General features: G+C 38.5%; 1 non-coding gene across 1 annotated transcript; it reads left to right on the plus strand.

Annotated features, from left to right (window-relative positions):
- The first annotated feature begins 13,555 nt into the window (after positions 1-13,555).
- On the plus strand, positions 13,556-13,662 carry LOC122897723. The gene has a single exon (XR_006382601.1). It is a non-coding gene; the product is annotated as a U6 spliceosomal RNA (small nuclear RNA).
- Positions 13,663-13,893: the final 231 nt, after the last annotated feature.

Consider the following 13,893-nt stretch of genomic DNA (forward strand, 5'->3'; position numbering starts at 1 on the left):
AAGAACTTTCAAGTTCCTGGATCGAAATATGTAGAATTGCATTTGGATGTGCAACTTATTTATCATCTTTAAACTTTTAATTCAGAAGCCCAACTTGTTTAAAATGATTTCAAGGCCAAAACGATGCCACGGTTAGAGCTCTCTGACCTACTGTTTGTAACCAGAAAAATCAGCAAAGTCAGAAGCTTTCTGCAGTGAGCACTTTTGTTTCTCCTCTTTTGTTTTATTAACCTCTCCACAGCTGGTGCAGTTGAAAACACTCTTTCATCACATGCTTAGCAGAAGTTCAAGTGCTGCTGAGAACGCAGCCAAGAATCTGTCTGCCGGATTCACTGTCAGAATGTCCTGTTTCACTTTTAGCCTAACTCCTATCTGATACAGCTGACGGAAACAGACAAGAAAATCTCCAACAGGAAAGGCTCTCCCCGGACCCTCTAAAACTGATTATTCCTGAGGAATCGAGGACAAGTCATGTCCAGCGGTCGTAATATTTCCACATTCATATATGAATTCGGCATTCACTGGGGGCCTGTCTGCCCTTTTTTTAATGTCGTAAATAGTCTGCAGATCACAAAGCTGCTGGATTATGACATGATACTACGCTCTTATGGGATACTACTTAGAATTTACAAAACTAAAATTAAAAGAGAATAAGAAATATAGTAGATTTCTTCTTTCCTGCCTTATTTCAATAGAGCACTTTATATTCCCAATCTTTGTATCTCAGTCTCTCTCTCTCTCTTTTTTTTTAATCTATGGAGTATTCCTGCTGATTAGTTAATATTTAGGTAAATATACTTGTTTATTATAGCTGCAACATGGTAATATTGGCTGCCAGTATGTTTTCTGTAAAATGAGATGAGGACTCAAGTTACTTTTTTCGGATGAGTACATTTCCAGTAACATTTCCCAAACTACATAGTTCAGGTTAAAAAAAAATTTTTTTTTGCCTAGCCTATTATAAGAGAAGCATTTTGTCTTCTTCCCTAATACATTCATATTTTAAAATACTTCCATTTTAGCAAATTATTGACAGGATCATCTTCAAAAAGTAGCTACATACACTTTTACTGTTGTGATATTCAGTTGATAAGCACGTTAACAAAAATTAAATATTTCCTAGGGTGCCTGGGTGGTGCATCAGTTAATCTCTCAACTCTTGATTTCGGCTCAGGTCACAATCTCTGGGTGATGAGATGAAGCCCTCCATCGGGCCCCACACTGAGCACAGAGTCTGCTTGCGATTCTCTCTCCCTCTCCTGCCCCTCCCACTTGTGCTTTCTCTCTTACTCTCGCTCTTTAAAATAAATAATTTTTTTTTTAATTAAGTATCTTCTGAAACTTAAGAAATGCTACAGTTGGGCATGTGGGAGGCTCAGTGGGTTAGGAGTCTGCCTTCAGCTCAGGTCATGATCCCTGGGATCAAGTCCTACTTCTGGCTCCCTGCTCAGTGGGAGTCTGCTTCTCTGTCCTTCCCCTGACTCATGCGTCCTCTCTCTCTCTCTCAAATAAATAAAATCTTTTAAAAAAGAAAAAGAAATGGTGCTATCAGGACTCATCAGCACTCTAGCCCATGAGCCGATCTGGCTCCTTCATTTGATCGAAAGACAAATAATTATTAAGAGCCTATTACATGACTGGCACTGCCCTAGGTGGTCCTGTGGATACTGCAATGAACAAGAGAGAGAACATTCCAGTGCTCTGGAATTTATGTGGGGAGAATGAGACAGAAAAGACAAATACAGGGGTGCCTGGGTGGCTCAGTGGGTTAAGCCTCTGCCTTCAGCTCAGGTCATGATCTCAAGGTCCTGGGATCAAGTCCCACATTGGGCTCTCTGCTCAGCGGGGAGCCTGCTTCCCCCTCTCTCTCTGCCTGCCTCTCTCCCTATTTGTGATCTCTCTCTGTCAAATAAATAAATAAAATCTTAAAAAAAAAAAAAAAAGGAAAGAAAAGACAAATACAAACACAATAGCTAGCAAGGAGTTCCATGCAGGGAATTGCAATTCAGTGATGAGATACAGAATGATGGGCAAAACTCTGTAATTGTGGGTAGTCAGAAGGTCCCTCTGAAGGAGTGTGCTTATGTCTCAGTTCTCTCCTGTGATTAAGAAAAGACAGTCATGGGAGGATTTGGGGAGAATTAGCTAGTTGAAGGACCATGAACTGCGGAATCCAAAAAAGATTTGTAAGGCTAAAAAAAATTGAGTTTTACTACAAGGGTATTGAGAAGTCCTTTGGAGAATTCCAAATGGGAATAACTTGCTGCAACTACTGTGTTAAAAGCATCACTATAAAAATTAGGCGGTTAGTGGAAACTAAGAAACCCTGGGAGCAATGATGTCAGCTTAGACAAAGTGGTAGCTGATATTTGCTGTTACACACAGATAAAGTCAAAATATAATGTTCAGTTGTTAAAATACTGAAATACTGCCCTTGTCCTGCATCCTCTAATATGCCACCTTCCTATCCTGGCCATCCTATACCCCCTGCAGGACCTCCAAATTTTTCAGTAACTAAAGGGTTAAGGTGTGGCATAGCGGAGAACTTACAGCACTTCAGTATTCCTACTGACGCTCCAAGCTCCTGCCATATATATTGTTAAATATTTTGAATATCACTGCTTGTGTAGGAAAAGAAATATGGATTTTAGAAATATTTGTTGAGTACCGATGACATAGCAGATACTATACTAAGTCCTGGGAATGCTAGCCCTCAATTTAGTGACAATAATATCTGTACTATAAAGAAGTTGACAGATTGGGTTATAATTCATTTTTTAAGATTGATTATTTATTTTAGAAGGGGTAAGAGAGCAAAAGCAAAGGGAGGGGCAGAAGGAGAAGGAGAAAGAGAATCTCAAGCAGACTCCCCACTGAGCACGGCTCAGTGCTCCCCACTTATACAAGGCTCCACGGGAGGCTCACAACTGACATGATCTCTCACTGATTATGACCTGAGCCAAAAGCAAGAGTCGGACACTTAACCAGCTGAGCCACCCAGATATCCCAGGTTTGGGTTATAATTTAGAAAAAGAGACATCAGGACTTGCCAATGGATTTGGTGTCAAGAGAAGGCAAAGAGAAATATCAAGAAATTCCTAAGTTTGTTACTCAAGCACTGAGTGATGGTGCTGCTCGTTTGATGGAAAAAAGTGAGAAATGATAGTTTTGAGTAGAGAAATGTTTTCTCGTGCTTCATAGCAAAACTAAATTCACAAAAACATATATGAAGAGGTCAAGGAGAAACTTCTAAAAGGAAAATAGAGTCACATTATTCTAACCAATTATTCATGTGTAAACCTGGATGGAACATTAATATCTACTATACATACTAGAGTTGTAGGAATGATCCAACGTGAAATAAAATATATGAAATATTTTGCTTCCTCTAGGGAACTGTGGATGACTATCACTAAAGTATCATTAAGACCTGCATGCAGATTTCTAGGAACCACCATTCTTGGTTTTTCCAGGCTCTCCCCAGAGAGGAATGTAGGAGGCAGGAGCTGCCAAAAATGCGTCTAGAACAGCTGGAATGCTGGTAGGTAAGACAAGCAATTAAAAGGTCCTACAAGTTAAGAGATTTTGTGCGTATGGCCTGTATATGTCCATTTTTATCTCTTCTGGGATATCACTTCCGGAATCATTTTCTTAGCATTAATGAAGAACTGTCCCCGTTTTACTATCACTTTATATTAAATAAATAGCATCATTTGCAATTAAGCTTGTTTATCTGATAATAATTTTTTGAGATTTCTTTTATCATTTATCTGATAATAATTTTAAAAAACAGGACAAGGAAAGAGAAGATATATGAGATGTAATTCACATGTCTCAGTCATGCTTTTTACATTTCAAGTCGTTGCCTCTGTAAGACATGTATCATATATGCACTATTTACCTTCCAGAGTTGTGGAAAGAATCAAATGAAATAGGGCGTGTGAGCATGTTCTTCAAAAGCTTGTTGTTATTATACCAACAGGACATATAGTGTATAGTGGGAAAACTATTTGCAGGCTACAAAGAGTTGCTTATTTGTTTTAAATCTTCTTACTGCACCCCATGGAAACCACAGCATTTTGTATTTATTCCAAAGCACTTACCATCCTTCACTGGATTAAATGAATTATTATTGAAGACAGCAGATGATGAGAATATCATGTGTCTAATTTACTGTACCTAGAGGCTTAAGTTCAAAGCTTTGGCACAATTCCTAAGGTACTTTGCACCCTCCACACCATTCCAAACAACCCTTAAAAATTTCAGTCGTTCAAATTCTCTGCCAGTATTTCTCAGCTGCTTCTTTTTCTTTCTCTTAAGGAATGAGTAATTTAAATTTCTGAGGCTTAATAAAAATTAGACAACATGGTATAGTGGTTAAAAACACAAGAACGAGAGTCGGGCTACCTGTGTTTGAAATCTACTTGTATGACAGATCTTGGACAAGCTATTTAAGCATTTTGTGGCCATGCAAGATGGGGAAATTGATAAAACCCATCTCCAGGGCTGTCATGAGGAATGAATAAGTTGTTACATGTAAAATGTTTAGAACAGTGCTTGGCTCATAGTATGAGTTCAATGGATGTTATATATTATTATGTCCTTAGAATATGACATGGCATCCCTAATAACAAAAAGTAAAAAAAAAAAAAGAAAGAAAGAAATTGGGGTGGATATATTCATGTTACTATATCTTTATACTAGTGTGTAGAAAATAGTATAAGGGGTTTTTTCTTTTTTTGTTTTTTTTTAAAGATTTTATTTATTTATTTGACAGAGAGAAATCACAAGTAGACGGAGAGGCAGGCAGAGAGAGAGAGAGGGAAGCAGGCTCCCTGCTGAGCAGAGAGCCCGATGCGGGACTCGATCCCAGGACCCTGAGATCATGACCCGAGCCGAAGGCAGCGGCTTAACCCACTGAGCCACCCAGGCGCCCCTATAAGGGTTTTTTTTTTAAGATTTTTTTAAATTTATTCGTTTGACAGAGATCACAAGTAGGCAGAAAGGCAGGCAGAGAGAGAGAGGATGGGAAGCAGCTCCCTGCAGAGCAGAAAGCCCGATGCGGGGCAGGATCCCAGGACCCTGAGATCATGACCTGAGCCGAAGGCAGAGGCCTTAACCCACTGAGCCACCCAGGCACCCCACTATAAGGGATTTTTGCGGCTAAGTCAATCAATATCGAGAACTTGATTGGAATGTTGATATATAAAATGTACTGATGAGAAAATATTTATGAAATGCACCCCATGTGCCAGGGACTATGATCACGCACAGAGTGTAAATGCAAACATATGCAAATCTTATCCTCAAATAATGCACAATGCAGTGAAAACCAATTCAAAGTGAGGATATTACTTATTTATACCCACGTAGCTCCAAACTTCCATGTATAACGGTGTGAAGGGTGTTAAAACAGAGAAGCATGGAGTATAGTGTTGTGGAATTATAAGTAGGCTGCACTGGGGTGAGCCATTTACAGGGCCCTGAAAAGAGGAAGAGCTTGAAACTGACCTGATAGCAGAAAAATGGATCCAAGAGCACTTCAAGAAGATAGGATACTGGATCTGAGTCTTAAAGGGTAAGAAGAAGTTCACTAGGTAAACAGAACCAGGAAGGAAGGAGTAGGTATTCTAAGGTGCATAAAAAAATAGAGGCCTAGACGCATGAGACAGCATGCCAAAATCTGGTATTTTGTGTAACTAAATATGGCCCAAATGAAGAGTGTTCATGAAGGCACTGAAGCATTTGAGAATGGAGAGTTCATCAACGGTCAAACCATGCAGGGTGGAGAATATCAGTCTTAGAAGTGTAATCTTTGTGCTGAAGGTAATGGGGTGGCTTTGAAAGGCTCGAGCAAGGGAACATTGCTATCAGATGTGTGCTTTCAATATCTGACAGACGACATCCCCATCCCACTCCCAGCATCCCTCATTCCTTCTTCCCTGTTCTATTTTCCTCCATGACACTTATCACCACCTGGCATATGATTTGATTTGTTGGTTGTCAGTCTCCCCCTGCCAGAATGTAAGCTCCATAAGGACAAATAGATAAGCACCTGTCTTGCATTAAACATTCATTAAATAAACGGCATATGGAGCAAACTTCATACAGCTTCTCATCTTCAAACTCCCCCATTGATTTGATTGCCCTTTCTTGTGGGGGCAATTTATTTCAGTGGGGTAGCCAACATTCTATAAACATGAGAATTAAAATTTTAATCAAGGTCCTTTTGTTAACTCCTTTAAATTGGCATTAAGGAAAAACACTTTATTACCAATGATCTATTCTAACTTGTTTCTCAAGAAAAGAGAAATAAGAAAAAAGAAAAGAAGTACTCATCTAGTATTATCCAAAAAAAGATCTCAAAGGTCACGTGCTTCTAATAAAAAGGTAGAAATCGTACAACAGCATAGCTTTATTTGATATTTTATCACCCCTCAAAAAAGTAATATTTGTGAAAGCTTATCATTTTCATGAATTTTTTTTACTTGAATGCATTTAAGAAGAAATCCAATACACTGATTCGTGAATTAGTTTATGTCACAACAAGATTACAAGAATATGTCACAAACAAGAGTATTTTAACAGGGGTGCCTACAGGCACAGTGGGTAGAGCACGTGACTCTTGATCTCAGGTCATGAGTTTAAACCCCACAGTGAGTATAGAGTTTACTTTGAAAAATAGATAAATAAATAAAAATTTAAAAATAAATGGAATCCATTCCTAACACCTTTATTTAGAAGTGGGCTTAATAAAAAAGAGTGTTTTAATGGTCTATAATTTTAACTCCTTAGATTTACATTAAGTTCCTTAAAATGAATAAGTGCATATTTAAATGGTTAATAATTATATTTAATGAAGTTTTAACCTGGACAATTCAGGAGACCTAACTAAGACCCACCACAGAATTAGGCATCCTTTCATTTATTTCATGATGTTTCTTTACCAGTTGGGAAACAATTCAGTTGGGTTTCACTGTGTGGTATGCATCATGGGTCCCAGCTGCGTTGGGACCTTTATTTACTTCCTGCCTTTGATCACCAGTCTTATCCCCTGACTCATTTTTGAGTAGAAAAGTTCCATGTTTGATTCTGTCAACCCACATCCTGCCGTCCTAAAAGCACAGGATGCAATTTTCCCTTGCCATCTCCAGAGTATTTTATGTTGCTCCTGTCTCTCCCTCTTTGATGACTTCCAAGACCCTCTCTTTGGTTGTAGTCTTTGAAAGAAGCCAGCTGGGCTCTCCTTGGCCTGCCCCATTGACTGACCCTGGTGTCTCCTCTGCCTGTACCTACTAGGTTTCATTTTACCAAGTCTAAATTTGGTAAACCACAGTGAGCAGCTCTCCATCGTCAGTTCAAAGCAGTCCCCTACCAATTATTGCTGTCATTTGCTTGATATTTAGGGAAGTACTTGGGCTTTCTGTTCCTTGGGAAATTGTTTAGCTGGAATGTGATCTTCAGAGCTCAAAATTCAATCTTTTGCTTGCTGTGACTCAGAAATGATTACTATTTCCACCCAGAAGAAAACTCTTCTTAGAATAACTGTTCTTTTTTAAAAAATGGAGGAAAAGTTGTCATTTTTTTTTAAAGATTTTATTTATTTGACAGACAGAGATCACAAGTAGGCAGAGCAGCAGGCAGAGAGAGAGGAGGAAACAGGCTCCATGCTGAGCAGAGAGCCCGATGCGGGGCTCGATCCCAGGACCCTGGGATCATGACCCGAGCCGAAGGCAGAGGCCTTAACCCACTGAGCTACCCAGGCGCCACGGAAAAGTTGTCATTTTTAAAAGTCAAACATTTAATCATTATTAATGAAGGACTTTAAGACACATTGTGTGTCTTACACGTTGGTTGAGATAACTATGTGTATAAATTCAATCCTAAAATTTAAAAATAATAAAATGGAAAGAAAAGATTAGCGTCAAAAGTAACTCTAAAGAAAAAGAAAAAACACTTTGCATTTTTAAATGCTGCTAAATGACGGTGCTAGCATCAGCCTTTGAAATGTCAGGAACTGTGAAAAGACTGTAATGTTTATTTATAAGTTAACAAGTTAGCTGGCCACGGTCATAAATGCTCTTCAAAGACATGAAATTCCTGGGTCAGAGACGAATTACTTTACTACTCACAGCACAGCAGGCAACATGAGATTCATTCATATTGGTTCCCCTTTGTGCCCTAAGTCCCATGGGAGGAGTAAGGCAAGTGGGTCTAAGTGGGTACTGCATCCTACTGGTATATATCACAGCTGGGGAATTCTGAGCTTAGGGAAACCCCAATCTTATAAGGAGTTGCTAAACATATCTGCCCAAACTTTTCCAGAGAGAGCTATTATTTTTATCAGTTTAGTCAGGAAGCAGATCCTCCCTCTATTCCAGAAAGATCTCTTTCTTTAAAGTCTTATGCCATGTGCACAGAAAATGCCCTTGAAAACAGAGTATGGATTGAAAGCTGTCACAAGACCTGAAGAAACACCATGAAGAATTGGCCCGCACAATATCCATTCCTAATTTAGCCTTTAGAAGTATAAAAATGTTGCTGAAAATTTATAAGAACTATCACTCAACTTTATAAGACATTATCGCAGCATTAAATAATAAACAATCACCATTAATTCAGCAAATATTTTGAACCTTAAAACTAGTAAACTATCATTATGAGCAATAAAAAGCTTAATATAGTAAGCACTGTTTTGCCTGTGGCACAATGGAAATTTGTCCCGTAAGGCGGAATGTTCAAGTAGTCTATGTGATCTCACATTAAAGTAAAACTTTCTATGGATGGCTATAGAGTAAATAAATAATAACGACAACAGTGAAGACTTTTACAATTATGTAAATTTCTAGGGGGTGACTGTTTTCTATCATTATAGAGGAAGTTGAAGGGGAGAAAGTTATTACATTAAAAATATAAAATGGAATATATAATGATCTTTCCTTACCTTTCCTTTTTCCTACACCTCAGACAATATCTACTTGCTCCTTAGCTAACTGTTCTCTTATCTCACTGGGAAAATGTCAGTTAGAAGAAAATCATCTCATTTCCAATCACCAAATCTGCTATCCTCCTCACCATGGCCATACTTTTTGTTCCCACCTGCTAAACTGAATTAACCCTTCCTCTTCTTTTCTAAGACTATTTTTTATCCCAGATCTCATCCTCTTCAAACTTCTTCAGAGAATTCTTTTCTGGCAATTATTCCCTGCCTCTCTGTCTTTCCTGCATCATCAATATTCTCCTTATCACTGACTCATTCTTATCAGTGTATGCCGTGCTTCAAAAAACTTTTAAGAGGGGTGCCTGGCTGGCTCAGTTGGTATGTCATGTGACTCTTGATCTCAGGATTGTGAATTGAGCCCCATGTTGGTTGTACTTAAAAATAAAATCTTTAAAAAAAAAAAGACTCTTAACAACCTTCCTTGACCTCATGTCTGCCTTCAGTTGTCACCCTATTCCCTACTTCCTCAAAAGAGGTTTCTAAGTAATCCTTGTCTCTACTTCCTCATCTCCCCATCTCCTCAATCAAACATGCTTCCCTCCGCACCATCCCACTGAGACCACAATTCTTTAGATCAACACTGACAGGTACCAAATAGACACAATTTCAGCTCCTCGTTCTAGTAGAGTATAGATACAATTCTACTCAAAAACACAATAACCAATGGGGCATCTGGGTGGCTTAGTCAGCTAAGCATCTGCCTTCAGCTCCAGTAGTGGTCTCAGGGTCATGGGATCAAGCCTTACATCGGGATCCATGGTCAGGGGAGAGCCTGTTTTCTCCCTCTCCTGCTGCACCCCTGTTGTGCTCTCTCTCTCCCTCTCTCTCTCTGTGTCAAATAAACAAATTAAATAAACCACACACATACAATAATCAGCTCTCTAATTTACAAACTGCAAGCAATATCTGTTCTCTCTACCTCACAGAGCTGTTGTAAATCATATGACATAAGGCGAATGAATATATCTGTATGCCGCAATGCATCACACACGTACGTATTGTGATTTCCTAGACTGCAATAAGAGACATGGATTTGGGGATTTCTTATGGAGCCCCAGTGTAACGCAAGAACTAGAATGTAGTAGATTATCCACAGACATTGGTTGAACGAACCAATAAATGAATGAATGGAAATGTTTGGTTTGGTGGAGACTCTGGCTGGAAGCAGGTGGAAGCCCCTATCTGGAGTGGCATCAAGGAAGAGAGTGGGGTCTAGAGAATATAGCAGGAAAGTCATTCCTCCCTGAAGAGTGTACAGAAACCCCACCCCCAAATTATCTAATGCCTCAAATAACTATTAAACCTTTATCTTGTTCAAGAACTTGTCTGAGCCGTCAAGTGATCCTTCTAAATGTCTCTTTTTTCTTCTTTTTTTTTTAAAGATTTTTATTTATTTATTTGACAGACAGATCACAAGTAGACAGAGAGGCAGGCAGAGAGAGAGGAGGAAGCAGGATCCCCACTGACAGAGAGCCCTATTCGGGGCTCGATTCCAGGACCCTGGGTTCATGACCTGAGCCGAAGGCAGAGGCTTTAACCCACTGAGCCACCCAGGTGCCCATCTAAGTGTCTATTTAACAGCCACATAGCAAATAAAGATAACAAATATATACATGGAAGACTTGCCTTAACTCAGTCAGACTTGACTTAATTCAGTCAGTTAAGCGTCTGCTTTCAGCTCAGGTCATGATCCTGGGGTCCTGGGATCAAGCCCTGCATTGGGCTCCCTGCTCCCTGCTCAGCAAGGAGTCTGCTTCTCCCTCTCTCACTGCCACTCCCCACTTGTTCTCTAGCTTGCTTTCTCTTTCAAGTAAATAGATAAAATCTTTAAAAAAAAAAAGACATGCCTCTCTGCTTAACCAAGAGTCAAATATCAAGATTAATCAATACCATCAACTAAAATATAAAATGTGTCAAACTCAGTAAAAATATATTTTTTGTCATCTGGTGAACCATTGGTTTAGGCTATACTTAAAATAAGCTAATGAAGATGTTGAGACCCTGAATTAGGAAAACAATAGCTTACTCTTTGCAAAGTTGCACTTTAATTATGAAGGTATCTTCTCCATAAAATACTTAATTTTAAATTTTGGCGATCCACAATATAATGTCCTCCCAGACATTAAAAGCTTTTACCACACATTATCTAATGAGGAGCTTGGAAGCTAGACTGGTCAGCATTAGATCAAAAAATAAATATGCTGTTTTCAGATAGTTTCTTCAAGGTTGGCAGATGTCAGTCTACCATGTAACAGTTTGTGGGGAAGAGCAAGAAAGCTTGACGTAAGCATAGCATTGCCCCAGAATAAACAGTGCTGCAAACCAAGGAAATTTAAAGCACATGCCTTATTGTCAGGTTTAACTTGCTTTACATACCCAAACAGCAATCCAGCTTTTAAAAACCCATTTCCGCTTCAATAACTAACATTTAATCATGAAGATAAAATGAATATATTGCGCACATAAACACATGTTAATTCTAATTTTTGCCAAAAAACTTGACTTTTTATGTACTATAGGGAAATCATGAGAGAAGCTAATAATAAAAACAGAAATGTTAACCAAGCATATCACTGAAGAGCTAAGACACATTCCTTTCTAGACTAGAGATGCACATCTACAAACCTGAAATATAAGGTGATACTAGTCTGTCAATATATTCTCTTTCTACATGTCTTATGTACTACCCTCCTAAATTATACTATACACATCTTTGGCTGAGCACAGAGTTGGAGCATCAGGAAGACTTGGATTTGAATCTTTTATCTGCTACTTGCTAAATAACATGTTCCCTTACAGGAACGTTTTGAAGGGGCCTCTGACATGGTTGCATATTTCTGTCATGTGATTATTGTCTCTGACCTTATCCTGTTGGGACACCATCAAATCAATGGATTTGCTGGTGTAATTATTTGGCCATTAGGCTGCAAGCTCAGTGTAGACAGGAAGCCTATCTAGTTTATGTGACCCTGTATCCTCAAAATCTACACAATGCCTGGCTCTTCTAGTTACTTATTTGTTGAATGAATGCACAGATGGGTGAGTGGCATAGAACATTGTTCTCTGCCTTTTCATTCCCTTCAACAGTCACTTGAAATCATCTTTACATGAATTTTTTCCATGCTGACAGATCTACTGTATTTTATTGTTAGAGTATATTATTGGATTATTGATTTGGAACCTTGGTCCTACCCATGTTATTCTTCCAACTTGAGTAGGAAAATCGAGTTTCATAAACCTGTTTCCTGTTTACTTTGAAAATAGAGAGCAGCACACTTAAAATAATATGCAAAAAAATAATGTCACTAAGAAGCCAGGAAAAGAAACTGAAAAAAAAAAAAAAGTATTTTGTTCCTTTTTGTTTTTTTAGAGATTTTATTTATTTATTTTTGAGAGAAAGAAAGAGAGAGTGAGCACAAATACACACATGCTCCAGTGAGTGGGGGGAAAGGCAGTGGGGGAGGGAGAGGGACAAGCAGTCTCCACACTGAGCATGGAGCCTGACGCAGGGCTCAATCCCGGGACCCTGAAATCATGACCTGAGCTAAAACCAAAAGTCAGCTGTTTAACCAGTGGGGCCACCCAGGAGCCCTTCTATGACATTTTCAAAGGTTTTCTTTTTGAACATAATGTTCATCTCCAATTTTGATGAAGGGTATGAATAAGTAACACCAGGTTCTACCCTGGAGGGAGACTACCAGTGTGATAATTATGGTGAGCAACTTTGCAATCTGTAAGAAAAGCTTTACAAGTGATTATTTTCTTTGCCCAATTTTTTACTTCATTGACTTATCCTATGAAAATAATCAGAGATGCACATAAAGATTAAAGATTTCTGTGTAGGGATGCTATGGATAAGGGTATTAATTGAAAATACAGTAAAATGTAATTAACAGGGGCGCCTGGTGGCTCAGTGAGTTAAAGCCTCTGCCTTTGGCTCAGGTCATGATCCCAGGGTTCTGGGATGGAGCCCTACATCAGGCTTTCTGCTCAGCATGGAGCCTGCTTCCTCCTCTCTCTGCCTGCCTCTCTGCCTACTTATGAACTCTGTATGTCAAATAAATAAAATCTTTAAAAAATTGTAATAACATAGGGAGTTGTCTTAATACAATAGAATACCAGACAGTTATTCAAATTCATGTAAGAGAGCAATAATTATATTTGAAAATGATTAAAGAGAAAAAAGTAAATCACAAAGAAACATAAGTGAAAATTACCACACTTATTTAAAATATAAATATAAAACTAGAAATGTGTAGATTTAAATACTATATTTATACTTTATTCATGATATATGTATCATGTTTATAGACGAGAATAAAATATGTGGTAGATTTTATGAGGTTATGCTGCAGTAACAAATAATCCATAAACTTAGTGACATAAAATAAAGATCAAATTCTTGCTTTTGTTTCCTGTCAGCTGGAGTCAGCTGTAGTTCTGCTCCATGCAACCTCTTTTGTTCTACTACTTAGTCTGAAGATACAGTCTTTCTTGGTCCTTGGTCCTTCACATGTCAGAGAAAGGAGAGTCAAGTGGAAACAGTGTGATAACGTGCTCGCTTCGGCAGCACATATACTAAAATTCAACGATACAGAGAAGATTAGCATGGCCCCTGCGCAAGGATGACACGGGAACAGTGTGATAACAATTTCAACAATAATCATTATCTAATTTTTGTTTTCTTCTTCTCCTTACATCTATATGCTACCCTTTTCCTGTAATGAACACATTCGTTACCTTTAAAAGCAGGAAAAAATCACACACAAAGAGAAATCCATTGTATCATACCATATGATGCACCTCCCACTTCACTTCCTCCTGATTAACTTCTATACTGTAGTCTGTGGTCAAGTGTGTTCTGGATGTATCATTGGTTACAAGTGTTGCTG

Source organism: Neovison vison, chromosome 1, assembly GCF_020171115.1.
Source record: "Neovison vison isolate M4711 chromosome 1, ASM_NN_V1, whole genome shotgun sequence".
NCBI lineage: Eukaryota > Metazoa > Chordata > Mammalia > Carnivora > Mustelidae > Neogale > Neogale vison.